Raw genomic sequence first — 17,160 nt, 5'->3', positions numbered from 1 at the left:
AGCATGGGCTTTGATCAGATCCTTTTGTTCCTCCCACCTCAGCAACATGGGGTAGGTAGGCACGGGAGTATGTTTACTCTTTTAAGAATATTTTCTATACACACGTACCCCATTTTTAAATTCAGTTATTTGTTTTCTTGGATGTCCTTTGTTTGAGTTCTTTATATAGCCCTTAGCAGATGTGTAACTAGAATTCCACTGTTGGCTGTGTCCAAATGATGACAGTTTCATTTTACTTATAGTTGTTCTAAGAGCCTGTGGTATCAGTGTTATGTTATGAAGGTCTTTTCCTGTGCCAATGGGTTCCAGACAATTCTCTAATTTCTCTTCTAAGTGACACTGCATATCTGTTTTACTTTTCTTAAGATTTATTTATTATGTACACAGCTTCTGCCTGCATTTACGCCTGTGAACCAGATGGGAGCACTAGACATCATTATAGATGGCTATGAGCCACCCCATGGTTGTGGAGAATTGAACTCAGGACCACAGGATGAGCAGTCAGTGCCCTTATTCTCTGAGGCATATCTACAGCCCTGAATGTCTGGTTTTATGATGAGGTCTTCATTCCATTTGGAGTTGAGTTTTGTGCACAGTGATACATATGAATATATTTGGATTTTTCAGCATGCAGCCATCTAATTTGACGATCACCATTTGTTGAAGATGATTTTTGTGCATTTTGTATTTCTAAATTCTTTATTAAAATCGAAGTGTGCATGTGTATGAGGACTTAGGCCTGTGTCTTCAATACTAGTCCTTTGATGAATTGGTTTTGAGTTAATACCATGCTGGTATTGTTTTGTTTTGTTTTGTTTTGTTTTAGTTTTTTGAGACAGTGTTTCTCTGTGGCTTTGGACGCTGTCCTGGAACTAGCTCTTGTGGACCAGGCTGGTCTTGAACTCACAGAGATCTGCCTGCCTCTGCCTCCCGAGTGCTGAGATTAAAGGTGTGTGCCACCACTGCCCAGCACCAGGAAGTTTTTATAATTATAGCCTGTAGCAATTTGTGTTTGGGGATGGTAATGCCTCTAGCATTTCTTTTCCTATTCAGAATCGTCTTAATATATCCTATTTTTACTTTCATTTTTCTTGGTGTTTTTCCCCATGGTGTGTGTGTGTGTGTGTGTGTGTGTGTGTGTGTGTGTGTGTGTGTTTCCATGTGAATCAGAAAATTGTCCTTGTTCTGTTAAGAATTGTCTTGGGGCCCTTTCCGCCAAATCCTCACAGACCAGGTGAGTGAACCCCTGCTTTTACCCAACTCCTGTCCTAAGTGCCATTCACCCAGATCCCCCAAGGCTTGTCCCTGCTTGAAATAGACACGCCCTGGCAGGGAGGAGCTCTCTGAATCTGGGTACAGGCCACTCTTCCTTCCGTTCCCGGCGACCAACCGGCCAGGAGAGTGAGGAGACTACGAGGAGAAGCAAGATCATCCAGAGCTTCGGACATTGAATTCCTGGCCCACACACACTACAGCGTAACAAGAGGAGATAGATCCTACCTGCACTCACTGGAAAAAGATATAGGAAGAAGACAGAATAAGAACTCGCTCAACAACAGAAAGACCAATATGACACCATCAGAATCTAGGGACTCCACTCCAGCAAGACCTGAAAAGCCCAACATAGTGCATGAAGAAGAGATGGACCTCAAAAATTATCTCAGCAAGATGATAGAGACCTTCAAAGAGGAAACAAGAAAATCCCTTAAAGAAATAGAAGAAAAAGCAAGCAAAAAATTACATGATATGGAGGAAAAGACAAACCAAAAAATTCAAGAAATAAACAAATATCTTAAAGAAGCTAAAGAAACCCAAGATAAAACAACCAAACAAGTGAAGGAAGCTCTTGAAACAGTTCAAAGCATGAAAGCTAAATTAGACACAATAAAGAAAACATAGAATGAGGCGATGCTGGAAATGGAAAGACTGGATAAACGATCAGGATCTAAAGACGTGAGTATAACTAATAGAATCCAAGAGACAGAAGAGAGAATCTCAGCTATTGAAGACTCGCTAGAGGATATACATTCATCAACCAAAGAAAACCTCAAGTCCAACAAATCCCTAACACAAAATATCCAGGAAATATGGGACACCGTGAAAAGACCAAATCTAAGAATAATAGGTGTAGAAGAAGGTGAAGAAACACTGCTCAAAGGTACAGAAAACATATTCAACAAAATCATAGAAGAAAACTTCCCCAACCAACAGAAAGATATGCCTATGAAAGTACAAGAAGCTTATAGGACACCAAACAGACTGGACCACAAAAAGAAGTCCCCCCCGACACATAATAATCAAAACACCAAATCTACAGAATAAAGAGAAATATTAAGAGCTGCATAGGACAAAGGCCAAGTAACATATAAAGGCAAACCAATTAGAATCACACCCGACTTCTCAATGGAAACTCTGAAAACCAGAAGGTCTTAGATAGATACCCTACAAACACTAAGGGAGCATGGATGTCAACCCAGACTACTGTACCCAGCAAAACTTTCAATCATTATAGTTGGAGAAAACAAGATATTCCATGACAAAAACAGATTTAAACAATACAAATCCACAAATTCAGCACTACAGAAGGTTCTGTAAGGAAAACTCCAACCCAAGGAACATAACTACATGCACAAAAACACTGGCAATAGATAATCTAATTTTGCCAAACACAAAAAGAAGCAGGAGGGCAAAATACACACACAATGACACCACCAACAATAAATCCAAAACAAACAAGAACCAACGAACAATGGACATTAATATCCCTAAATGTCAATGGTCTTAACTTACCCATAAAAAGATATAGGCTAACAGAATGGATACGAAGACAGAATCCATCCTTCTGCTGTTTACAAGAAACACACCTCAACTTCAAAGACAGAGGTAAGATTACCTCAGAGTAAAAGGATGGGAAAAGATTTTCCAATCAAATGGCCTCAAGAAACAAGCCGGTGTAGCAATCCTAACATCTAACAAATTGGACTTTAAACTAAAATCAATCAAAAGAGATGAAGAAGGGCATTTCATACTCATCACAGGAAAAGTTTATCAAGATGAAATCTCAATCCTGAACATCTATGCTCCAAATACGAAGGCACCCACATTTGTGAAAGAAACATTACTAAAGCTCAAACCACACATAAAACCACACACACTTATAGTAGGAGACTTCAACACCCCCCTTACACCATTGGACAGAACCTCTAGACAGAAAATTAACAAAGAAACAAAGGATCTGAAAGAAGTTATGATCCAACTGGGTTTAATGGATGTCTATAGAGCATTCCATCCAAACTCAAAAGAATATACCTTCTTCTCAGCACCACATGGCACCTTCTCTAAAATTGACCACTTAGTAGGCAACAAAGCAAACCTCCATAGTTACAAGAGAATTGAAATAACCCCCTGTATGTTATCAGACCACCATGCATTAAAGCTAGAATTCAGCAACAATACAAATGGCAGAAAACCTGAAGACTTTTGGAAAATGAATAACACCCAATTGCACCATTCCTGGGTTGAGGAAGAAATAAAAAAACAAATTAAAGACTTCCAAGAATCTAATGAGAATGCAGACACAACATACCCAAACTTATGGGACACTCTGAAAGCAGTGCTAAGAGGGAAGTTCATAGCACTAAGTGCCCACATGAAGAAACTAGAGAAAAGTCACATTAGAGAACTGACAGAACAACTGAAAGCACTAGAGTAAAAAGAAGCAAACTCACCAAGGAGGAGTAGATGCCAGGAAATAATCAACTTGAGAGCTGAAATCAATAAAGTAGAAACTAGGAAAGTATTACAAAGAATCAATGAAACAAAGAGTTGGTTCTTTGAGAAGATCAACAAGATAGACAAACCTCTAGCCAAACTAACCAAAAGACAGAGAGCACGCTAATTAACAAAATCAGAAACGAAAAGGGGGATATAACAATGGACACTGTGGAAATCCAGAGAATCTTTAGGTCATACTTTGAAAATCTGTACTCCACAAAATTCGAAAATCTAACGGAAATGGACAGTGTCCTGGATAAATATCACTTACCAAAATTAAATCAAGATCAGATAAACAGTTTAAATCGACCCATAACCCCTAATGAAATAGAAGCAGTCATCAAAAGCCTCCCAACCAAAAAAAGCCCAGGACCAGATGGCTTCACTGCAGAATTCTAACAGAAATTCAAACAAGAGCTGATACCAGTACTCCTCAAACTGTTCCGCACAATAGAAGCAGATGGGATATTGCCAAACTCTTTCCAAGAGGCTACAATCACCTTGATACCCAAGCCACACAAAGATAAGACTAAGAAAGAGAACTACAGACCGATATCCCTCATGAACATTGATGTTAAAATACTCAATAAAATATTGGCTAATCGAATCCAAGAACATATCAGAAAAATCATCCACCATTATCAATTAGGCTTCATCCCAGGGATGCAAGGATGGTTCAACATATGAAAAACCATCAATGTAATCCACCATATAAACAAACTGAAAAAGAAAAACCACATGATCATCTCACTAGATGCTGAAAAAGCCTTTGACAAAATCCAACATCCCTTCATGATAAAGATCTTGGAGAGAACAGGAATAACAGGAACATATCTAAACATGATAAACATGATATACACCAAACCAATAGCCAACATCAAACTAAATGGAGAGTAACTCGAAGCGTTTCCTCTAAAATCAGGAACAAGACAAGGCTGTCCACTCTCTCCATACCGCTTCAATATTGTACTTGAAGTTCTAGCTAGAGCAATAAGAAAAGAACAGGGGATCAAAGGGATACAAATTGGAAAGGATGAAGTCAAAATTTCACTATTTGCAGATGACATGATAGTCTACATAAGTGACCTGAAAAACTCTACCAGGAAACTCCTACAGCTGATAAACATCTTCAGCAAGGTAGCAGGATACAAAATTAACTCAAAAAAATCTGTAGGCCTACCGTATACTGATGATACACTCAATGAGAAAGAAATCATGGAAACATCACCTTTCACAATATCCACAAGCAATATAAAATATCTAGGTTGCTTCCAAGTTCTGGCTATTACAAATAATGCTTCTCTGAACATAGTTGAACATATGTTCTTAATGTATTAATGTGTATTCTTTGGGTATATGCCCAAGAGAGGAATTGCTGTTTCTTTAGGTAGGCTGATTTCCATTTTCCTATAGTCCCTCAAAGAAGGGGATGGGAATAAGAACTCCTGAACAAAGTGGGAGCATATGGCATTGATGGAGAGGAAAGAGGTGGGAAGGGAAGAAGGGGAGGGTAGAGGAGAAGAAGAGGACTGAGACAAGGGAGGAATAGAGGAGGGCAAGAAAGGCAATGCCTTGATAGATGGAGACAGTACAGGTACGGAGAGAGGTCTGGCACAGGGAAAATTTTAGGGGATCCACAAGGATGACCCCAACTAAAAATCCTAGCAGTGTTTGAGAAAATGCCATTGATGCCCTTCCCCTATAATTCGATTGGTGTCTACCTTGGTTACCATTCTTGGAGCTTTCATCCAGTAGCTATATGAAGCAGAAACATGCCCCCACAGCTAAGCACTGAGCCATACTCCTGGAATCCAATTGTGGAGAGGGAGATGGGATGAGCAAAGAGCCAAGACTGTGCTGGAGAAACCTGCAGAAACAGTTGACCTGACCTAGCTAAAGCATGGAGATTCTAGACATAAAACTGGGGAAACAGCATTGGACCAAACCAAGACTTGTGAATGTGGATGCTAGGTAGGAGGCCAAGACAGTCTATAGGACCTCTTACAGTGGAGCCAGTCTTTATCCCTAGAGCACAAATGGACTTTGGGAGCCCACTCCCTGTGGAGGGATACTATTGCAGCCCAGATACACCAAGGAGGTTCTAGGCTCTCCCCCAAATGATATGATAGACTTTGAAGGTCCCTGGTGTTGGGCCTCACTGTCCCTGGGGAGGAATTTGGAGATTCATTGGAGGGGTTGGAACATGGGAGAGTGAAAGAATGGGGGGATGGAAATGTAAATATGAGTAGTTATTAAAGAATTTAAATTAAAAAAATGCCCAAGGAACACAAAAGGCCACTAAAGAAAACATGAAGCCCATCATGTATTAGTCAAGTACTCCTGAATATCAAGCCTGCCCTGAGTGTGGCTGATATAACTAATGATGCTCCACTGGCCTTAATTGCAAATTGTTTCCTGGCTGAAGTTGGAACTTTGTGTCTACCTCTAATTTTCAATCCTGGAATTTGTCTTGCTCTAACTTGTGCAGGAAATGTGTGCATTGACACAGTCTCTGTGAAGTTCACTCATTAACCTCACTCTCACTGAGACCTAATCACATGAGGCAGGTGTAAGTTGAAATGCTAGCTTCAAGTCATCTTTAAGCTTGAAGTCATCCTTGAAGTACAGGGAAAAAGTTTGTATTCTACTAAGCTGTTTAGATTTCTCACCCTGTTCTTCCATATCTATCAGAACAGGCTCCACAAACCTGATACCGTAGTACTCTGAATTACATTCTGCTTCTGCCTAATTATTCTCGAGTCAAAATATTCCCTTTAAATTTTCTTTACAATACTCCTTTACTAATAATTATAAAAATAATGAAATTCCATTACTTATGACTTTAAATGGTTAAATCTGGACTGATAAAAGAGAATTTGTTTTTCTTACATAGCGGGAAGCTCCTGGAGCACTGGGTTTTTCATAATCACAGATGATCAATGCTATGAGTATAAATGGATGACCTACCTCAGTCCTTACATTAAGATTGGAAATAAGGGCAGGGACTCATGCATCTGTGTATGAAACCCAGCCAGAAGAATTGAGGCTTCTTACACAAAAGGCTTGTCTTGGGGATCTGGCAGGCCTGGCAAGATCCCCACACATATCTGTTGGGGTGGCAGCATACCCTTCCCCCTTGTTTCCTGCCCCCTTTTCTGCTTTTATCACTCAAGTTCACCCCTTTTCCTCCAGCTTGTCCTTCTAACCTGCTTTAGCTTGAATGGATTAGCTGATGTGGAAAGGTATAGGCTCTTTCTTCCCTTAGAGCTAGCTAGAGATGATTCTGGGGCTGAACTGAAGTCCCTCATTCAGCTACTACATTCTAAGTCCTAGAAAATGGGTATCTTCAGCAGGATTTCCTTAAGATCCTCTACATCCACTGAGCCCCCCTTCTTCGTGTGTAGGGGCATTAGCTCTGGGAGGAGAAGAGATGGAGCAGGATCCTTTGCCCTGGGGCCAGACTAGTCTATCAGGCTTCTTCAGGCAATCTTTGTAGTTGAGCAATTCCACTGAGTGACCTAGCTCCTCCATACATTGTAAAGGACCTTCTAGAAGCCCCATTTCACTTTTGTTTTTTATTTACCTCATAGCAAAACAATATAGAGAAATTAGGTAGTGGCAACTCAACTTGCTTAGGTTGAGGGGTTCTTTTTCCAAAGGAAAAAAAAATATTACCTTAAAAACTACTTTCCAAAATTATTTAAAAATTAAAAACCTAAAGAAATGGTTTTCTTTGAAGGGAGGGAGGCAATTTCCAGTAACCAATGTATTGATTTCCTAAACAATTTTACCTTCCATAAATAATTTTCGCTTTTTGGCAATCTTCCTCACTTAAGACAATGTGATAGCTAGGAACATTTACAGCTTTCCCAGTGTGCTCCTTGGCTTGTCACATTCCCCACCACATGGCTGCCAGTGAGACCCTCCTGTGCTTCCTTTTACTACTCTCCCAACCAGGTAGACTTCAACACCACAAGAAGGAACACAGAGTTGGGGTTATTCAGTCCTGATTCAGTGTTTCCTCTTGGCAGGTGATTGGGGACCACTGGTATCATTACAGTTATATATGAACCACTTCTAATAAGTGCATTCAAGATGAATTTAAGTGCATTATAAATTAGTATAATGAATAAACATCACCTTTGGAGTCTCCTTTCAGAATCTTATTCTGGTTCCCAAAACCAGAATTAAGTCAAAAGAGCCTGCTCCCTATGACAAAGTGGATTGATGTCCTTAGACAGCCTCCAGTAAGGAATTAAGTTTCTGTGTGGAAATCTGGGAAGGCTTGGAGGACTGCTGCTTGTGACTAATATATTCTGTAATCATGACAACTTTGAAATTATAGAACCCTGCCAGTTGTCGAAACCCTGAATTTGATTGTGCTCTCCTCCCATCATCTGTTCTTGAAGCTGGGTGAGGTGGGCACCTGGCTCAGACTTGGCAAGTTTGTTCTTTCAATGGATGAACACCCAGGGTCCTTCCCGGAGAATGTTGTTTCAGCCACAAAGCAATTTCATTCCACTGTTTCCATCTCAAAATAAAAGGAAACTTCTATTGAAAAAAATGAAATTATTTGTTAAATATTAAATTTAGATCTCGTATGCTTGATTTATAATCATTTGGATATATCTTCATCTTTTAACACTCAGTGAAGAAATTTGAACACAACATAGGACATATTTTATAATACATTATGCTATGGAAGGTTCAAATTTAATTTTACCCCAGGTGCCTAGGAAATCATCAAAGTGACAACACATTTTTGCTGCATGCATTCATGTGCAAGCCTAAGAAAATGTGGCTTCCTTGAGTCACATCAAATCCTCTGTAAGTGAGTTCCTACAGAATTCTTACTGAAAATTTGAGTTCCACCACTGTCGATATCATATCCACAACTGAATTAACAAAATCTAGGACAGTTCGTGAGAAATGGTACATGCAAAAGAAATATGGGTTGAATAAATTCATGTGAATTTTGTAATAAGGTCACAATTATCAATGACAGAGCTTCTCAACCATGGTACCACTGATATTTCAAGGCAGTTGATTTTTGGAAAGATGAATGAACTTTCCTTTCTGCTTAATTGGCATGAATCTAAGCATAAATCTGCATTAGTACATTAGTATCTCTATGTAATTTCTATGACAACAGCCCATTTATTGACACTGCCAAGCTTTCATAATTGTTATGAATTTCAATAGTGAAAAAGTTCGATTTTAGCCTTCACAATAAATTTACTTTGAAAATACCATTTAATTTAAAACCAACTTTAAAAATAGTAGTATGAGACTTATATAAGCTATTTTATTGTTTGAGAATATTGCACATACACATAAACTTTTTTGAAATTCAGCCCATAATTCCTCCCCAACAGTTCCTTTCCTATCCTTTACCTCCCAAATTTATATTTTTTAATTTATTATTTTTAACACATGAAATCACTTAATACTGTGTATTTGTGTGGGGATATGAAGCTATCCACTGAAGGTTGGGTAGTTTCTGAGAGGTTACATCCATGAAGAAAACTGAGCACTCCCTACCCAGGAACCTCTGACTACCAAGAGTGCTTCAGGTAAGAGTAGGCTTTCATAATCATCCATTTGAGGGTCTTTATGAGCTTTATCATGTACAGGTTTAGTGAATGCGCTCATGGCTACTGTGAGTTCACATATGTGATGTGCCTGCTATGTATGGCAACTACTGTTATGCTTAGGTCATCCATTAACTCTTGTCTTATTATTTCCAGATCCTCTTTTCTGTGAGATGTCCTGAACATCAGGGGAAAAAATATGATATAGATAGCCCATTCATATGTAAGCACTTTGAAACACAAGTATATTGGCAGATTTATGTGACATCCTAATGTATAAATTACTACATTTCAAAAGGAATTTGTGATAAGTCCCTGTGTGTGTGTTGGGGGGGTACAGAATTCAAACATTCTGTACATTAATCTTTATGTGTTGGAAAAAATATAAAATAGCACAGATACTGAGGGAAACAGAATGAAAAAAAGATTAAAAAGTTCCACAACATTTTTTTATAACAAAAGTGATATATTATTTCTCAATTTCATTTCTGGTTATCTACCAAGCAATTAGAGATTACAGTGGATGAGGTGCCTACACTGTTGTGTTAACTGTCCTTTTATTCTCAGGAGATAAAACAAGATAGATGTGCAGCATCAGAAGATGGTTAATTATGACATCAAGACTACGTATGTTTATGATTTATGTTGAAGGGACCAGCTTCCCTTTTGGCAGCCATAATGGCCGAACACGTGCTTCTATGACCTTGTCCTAGACACTAGAAAGTCAGATGCCTGCCTTATGACAAGGAACCAATCAGAAGTTAGCTGGTGGCGATATGCTTTATGACTCTGGATGTGCTTTACGGACAAGCGCACAGCAATGATGTAGAGAGCATAGCAACCACCCTGGGAGGGCCTATGGACCATAACAACCAGTTGACCAATCAACACAGGGCAAGCCCTCCAAGCCTGGAGGCACACCAATCGTGAGCCTGTGTGTACCTCTAGACACTCCCCTTATGCTGTCCTATAAGATCTCTTGGGAGGCCCTAGGAGCCATCTTTTGCTAGCCATCCGCCATGGCTGGTGGGTGGAAGACCTGAGCTAACATGGGGTTAGCTCGTTAAATTACAATAAAGCCTCATGCAGTTTACAGCAAGCTCTCGAATCCGCCTGGTGATTGGGGTGACTGCAGTCGTGGCCTGGGACCCCGGATACTTGAGTTTTCCTGGGGTCTAACAATGGGATAATATTCTGCCTTGCAAAATGGTTTGATTTCTGTGACTTTGAACAAACTAAACCTGGAGAACACTTGTTTTAGAGAAATACAACTGTACCAGGATAGAAAATGCTGTTGTATTCCACGGCTGTTGGAATCTTACATTATCAGGCTCATTAAAGTTGAGTGTTAGAATTTAAATCCAGGGACTAGAGTGGGAGAGGTGGTGGAAGAAGGGAGATTTTGATCAAAACCCAGAATTCACTTCACTTAGACACAAGATTATATATTGGTGTCCTGTTGTGTAGAAATGTACCTATGATTCATGATAATGCTATGACTATTTCAAATTTCTGCAACAGACTTGAATGCTTCACCAAAAAATAATGAGCATGTAAAGAATTGATTAAATAATTTGATTTGAAAATTTTACAATATAAACTTATATAAAAATATTTCATTGCAGGCCATAAATATTTAATGTGAGTATCATAATTTTTAATATTTTAATTTTTCTTTGTTAACTTCTTACAATGTATTTGGATTATATGTACACTCACCCCTGAATGAGATGTCTGCAATATTCTAAGCATTTGAATACTTGATCTGCATTTGGTGATACTGTTGGGTAAGTTTAAGATGAGTGCTATTGCTGGAGGAAGTATGGCACTAACGGATGACTTTGTTGTTTCAAAAGCCATGTGCCATTTTCATTCCCTTCTCTTTACTTTTTGCTTGGAAGTCAAGATATGAGTTCTCAGCTGCTGCTCCAGCTTCCTGCTGTTGGCTACTTCCACTTCACCATCATGGAATATTATCTCTTTGTAAATGTAAGTCAAATAATTCCTTCCTTCTAAAAGTTGCATTGGTCAAATTGTTTTATCACAGCAATAAAAAATAAATTTGACACACTGCTTTCCAAACTAGAAATCCATATTTCCTTCTTTCAACCAAACTTTGTGTGCCTTACTTTACCATCAATTCCAATTTGTGCTGCCCAATGTTCTTAGATGTATAACCTTCCAGTAGATAGAGTATGTTTGGTTTATCAGTGCTATGCTGTTAGAGGAAACTTACCCTTCCTCTCCCACAATCTAACAGTTGTCAATAGCTCCTAAGCTATAGGTGGAATTAAAAATATAAGGAAATAAAACTGCACATGTGAGGAGGTGAATGCCAAATATGACAGACATATTTCCTGGTAGCCATTGAATATACTCAAATAATTTAAGGGGTTCTCATTTTAAGTAGTAGTTATATTCTCTTTTTTCTTACATTCTCTGTACCTCTTCTTCCTCCACACTCTCTGCATGTTGGTAGTGGTCATGTTAATACATTTTATTATTTATCATTGTATTATTGTATATTAACCCAGAATGCTATACCAAGTAAAACTTTCAGTCATTATTGATGGAGAATCAAAGGTGCTCTATGATGAAAAAATCCAAATTTTATCAATATCTATCTACAAATCTAGCTAAATAGAGGTGCTAGAAAGAAAAATGTAAACCCAAAGGAACACAAGGAATAAGTAAAATTAGATTAGAAAATCAAAAGATGTTTGAAAATATACCACTGAAACAACATAACATGAACCAACAAACACTGCTCATTGATAATTCTCAACATCAATGTTCCAAATTCTCCAATACAATACAATAGGCTGACTGATTGGGACTGAATGAACCAAATACATGTTCAATAAAATAAAAATAAAATACTTGAAAATTAGCTACTATCACAAAACTTTTCATGCTTAAAGCAGAATTATTTTATCATGTTTCAAAACCAAGTTCAGTTTTTCACATGTTGTACCCTTAACTGAAACAGTGTAAAAGAAAACAACATGTCTACTGACAAGCTGGGGATACAAGGAAACAAACACCTCCTTGTGATCTTACTTCTTTCCTCTTTAGGCTTTCTCAAAATGAAGGGCAGATGTTTGCATTTCAATGCTCAGAGCTCCCTTCCCAGGACCATATGCAACAGAATTTAGTATTTTGAGAAGTGCTACACTGTAGATGGTCATCCTGTATTATAAAGTTTCATGAAAATGCCAGCATATGTTCACTAGATGAATGATACACTAAAACATGCTTACATGTGCATTTCCTTGTTTCCTCAAGACTCTAGTACAATAGAATTGTCTGAAGGAAATATTATCATTTGAACAAATCACTGAGTAGTTATCTCAAAATAATCATAATGTGGATCTACATCATTTTACTAGATTAAATGAATGACTTTGAATTTAGTTATCAATTGGGATTTGAAATCACCCCATTCTACACAGCTTGTTTGTAACAATGCATAGAATTTTAGTGGTAAAGACAATGCACACATTCTGAGTACTTTATAAAATGTAATTCCAACTGGAGACTCTAAATTTATTATATCTCTAGAAATAAAGTTTGTTTTATTGAGAGACTTGAAAAAAATAAGTTTAGTTAATACAATGGAATACACCTATTTATGGTGATTTTTAAAATTTAAATTAGAAAGTATCTTCTTTTACATGTCAATCACAGTTCCCTCTCCTCCCCTCCTCCCCTGCCCCCACCAAAACCCTATCTAATCCCCTTTCTGCTCCCCAGGGAGGGGGAGGCCTTCACATACCCAAAAGATACACATTCATACAACAAGAACATCTGTTCAAATATGTTGCTAGCAGCATTATTTCTAACAGCCATTACCTAGAAGCAACCTAGATGCCCCTCAACTGAAGGATGGAATACACATTTTATTTGTATCCCAACAGCCTATTCTTTCTATAATTGTTCATTCTGGCATTTGAAATGTTCATTTTGTTTAGATTGAATGTTAAAAGGCTGGAAACATGTTTAAGGTTCAGTGGCATTTTTTCTATATCAAAAATGCACATGTATTCCACAATGCATTAATTATAAATTTAATCTAAGGAAAAATTATCACAGTTAATTTGTTTGTAAGCAACTGGACAAAATATGCAAAGAGAGAAAATGTAAATGTTTCAATACTATGGAATGAGTTTTCCATAGAGGTTACACAACAGAAGGACACATGAGTTTTATCTGGCGTTTCTTCCCTTATTTATTTGTTTGATAAAAATTAAGAATAGTCTTATCAACTTATAACTTATAAGATACATATCTTTTCTATAAAAATACATTTTATCTTCAGCATTGTAAAAAATAATTAAACTTAAAGCATTTTTTTTCCACTGTGTTTTCAGGTAAAATTTAGATAGTAGTTATTGTAAACTCTTAGCATAGTTAAGGACAAAATATTTCTTACAGCAGTTGCTTCCTTGAGTTAACTGTGGGATCAACTTAGAGTAAGATTTGAGATATAGGTTAATGACCTAAGATAGATATTCCATGCTGATGATGGCAAGCAGATCTGTAGGATTCAGATGCCTCAGTGTCATCACTAATATTGTGTGGTTGACATCTAAAGACACATAAGAAAGTGTTCATCATCCTTAGTCATCAGGGAAATGTAAATAAAAACAACTCTGATATACCTCCTCACACCTGTCAGAATGGCTAAAATAAAAAACACCAAGGACAGTTTATGCTGTAGAAGATGTGGAGAAGGAGAACACTCCTCCACTGCTGATGGGAGTGCCAACTCATACAGCCACTTTGGATATCTGTATGTTGATTTCTCAGGAATACGGGAATCAATCTACCCAAGATCCAGCAATTCAACTCTTAGGCATATACCCAAAAGACAAACATTCATACAACAAGGACATCTCTTGAACCTGGAAACAACCTAGATGCCCTTCAACTGAAGAATGGATACAGAAAATGTGATACATTTACACAATGTTTACTACTCAGCAAGGAAGAAAAAAAACAATGGAATCTTGAAATTCAAAGGCAAATAGATGGAAATAGAAGAAACTATTCAGAGCGAGGTAACCCAGTCACACACACACATACACACACACACACACACACACACACACACACACACACACACACACACAAAATGGTATGTACTCATCCATATGTGGATTTTAGACATGGAGTAAAGGATTACCAGCCTACAATCCACACTGCCAGAGAAACTAGTAAACAAGGAGAACCCTAAGAGAGACATACATGGTCACATGGAGAAGTGTAAAGTGACAAGATCTCCTGAGAAAATTGGGAGCACTGTGGGGTGGGGGAGGTGAGAGGGACATAGGAGAATGAGAAGGGGAGAAGTGGAGGGGTGAGGAAGATATGATGGGGCAGGGAGATTGAGTTGAGGGAAGAACAGAAGAAAGCAAGATAAGAGATAATATAATAGAGGGAGACATTACAGGTTTAAAGAGAAATCAGGCATTAGGGAAATGTCTGGAGAGCTACAAAGATGACACCAACTAACAATGTAAGTAACAGAGGAGAGGCTACCTTAAATGTCCTCTCTAGATAATGAGATTGATCACTAATTCATATGATATTGTATAGCCTTCATGCAACAGCTGGTGGAAGTAGAAGCAGACACCCACAGCTAAACTTTGAACTGAACTGGAATCCAGTTGCAGAGAAGGAGGACTGATGAGCAAAGGGATCCAGAATAGGCTGGTGAAACCCACAGAAACAGCTGACCTGAACAAGGGAGAGCTCTTGGTCCCCAGACTGATACCTAGGAAACCAGCATGGGATTGATCCAGACCACCTAAATGTGGGTGTCAGTGAGGAGACCTTGGAAATCTATGGGACCTCTTGTAGTGGATCAATATTCATCCCTGGCATAAGAATGGATTTTGGGAGCCCATCCCATATGGAGAGATACTCCCTGAGCCTAGACACAAGCATTTGGCCTGGGTCCTATACCTAAGATTAAGACAGACATTGAAGACCCCCCCATGGAAGGCCTCACTCTCCTTGGGAGCAGAAAGTGTATGGGATAGGTAGGGTGTTAGTTACTGGGAGGCAGGGGAGAAGGGGAGGGAAAGGAACCTGGGATTGACATGTAAATTAATTTTCTTTCTAATTAAAATAAAAAAATACATGACAAAAAAAAAAAAGATTCAGGGTACCAAATGTGCCTTCACAAACAGCTGTAGGTCTGCTCCAGTGTTCCTATATCCAGTAACAGTAACTAAATTGTGAGTTACAAAGCAAGGATGAGATTAATTTGCTCAGGAAATTTTTAAAGAATGTAGTTTCATATTAACTATTTATACTCATTGACAATTAGATTTTTGAGCAAGGCTGAATTTTCTACCCAAGAAGAGAATGTACCTTGGCTAGATTTCCTTAAAAGTGATAAAAAAATAAAAACATCACTTAAAGGCCTGCAAAAGTTTACATGACACATGAAGGAAAGGAAATTGCCAAGATTTCCTTTGAGAGTGAATTGCCAAGGATATTACAGAGCTTGGTACACATCCTGGACATTTGAAAAGAGAGATCATAACAGAATGGTACCTTCATATAGCAGATGATGGAGCTTTGAACCAAGAGTATTCAATGACTATCAACTAAAGATTTGGTCCTTGAGATGTGAATGACACAACATATTTGTGCTTTGCCTTGACCAAATTAAACTAGGTCTTATAAAAATACAATGCAAGAAGATGCTAAAAGCGTAAGTTTGAAAAACAGCAGATCACAGACACTTTGACATGAAACCTTTCAGTAAAATTAGAACAATGGATGTGTATGATGTGGGCTGAGTGAATGATTTAATGTAGAAAGTTGTGGTGTGATATAAAGGAAGTTTCTACGAATGGGGGCCTCCAAGAAACAACCCTTACCCAATATGGAATGGTTCCCTCTCTAGCAACAAAATAAAGTAAACTGAATTTTAACAGGACCACACATATACAACATGATCTTAAAAAATAGTCTATATTAATGTGGATCATTGACTGCTGAAAACAAAGACAGCATTATATGATTTAAGGAAGGATTTTTCCATTTCAATCACTCAAGTTTTTTTGAAGGTATTCCAATGATGTAACACTTCAGGGACTTCACCAGCAAATACTGTCATTTCATTCCAAATTTCTCCATTCTAGATGAAACTTTTTGAATAATTGCCCAATTTAAAATTATTTCAGTATTTATATTTAAATTTAAAACTCAAAATTGAAACTGAGGGTGGTGGAGTACTCCTTTAATCCCAATTCAGGAGGCAGAGGCAGGTGGATCCCAAAGTTTGAGGACAGCCTGGTCTACAGAACAAGTTCCAAGACAGTCAGAGATACACAAAGGAAACCTATCTCCAGCCCATCCCTGCCCAAACCCCTCAAAATTAGAAAGAAGCAATTTTTTTAAATAAAATTCCAGGTAATATTTAGCTACTCTTATTTAGCTGGTCAAGACACCAAATTAAGGTCTCAAAATATGGAGTTTTGTAAAATAACAAACTAATAAAGAAGAAAAATTACAATTTAATGGATAGGCAAAAAAATGGTGTATTTATAAATTTTGGTGGAAAAAAAGTTAAGAATAATCATTAATCACAATTGCACTAACATGATTTATCATTAAAATTAACTAATTAAAATTGAATTACAATATTATTGGGGAAATGATCAGTTATGTACAGTGATATGGAAAATACAGCTAAATGTCAGCACATAGAAAATATGAAGCTAAGAGTATACACCTCCCCTCAACAATAAGGGATCCCCAGGGAAGAGGAGGAGGAAAG

The sequence above is a fragment of the Cricetulus griseus genome, chromosome 2 (genome assembly GCF_003668045.3).
Source record: "Cricetulus griseus strain 17A/GY chromosome 2, alternate assembly CriGri-PICRH-1.0, whole genome shotgun sequence".
NCBI lineage: Eukaryota > Metazoa > Chordata > Mammalia > Rodentia > Cricetidae > Cricetulus > Cricetulus griseus.
This window is presented reverse-complemented; position numbering follows the sequence as displayed.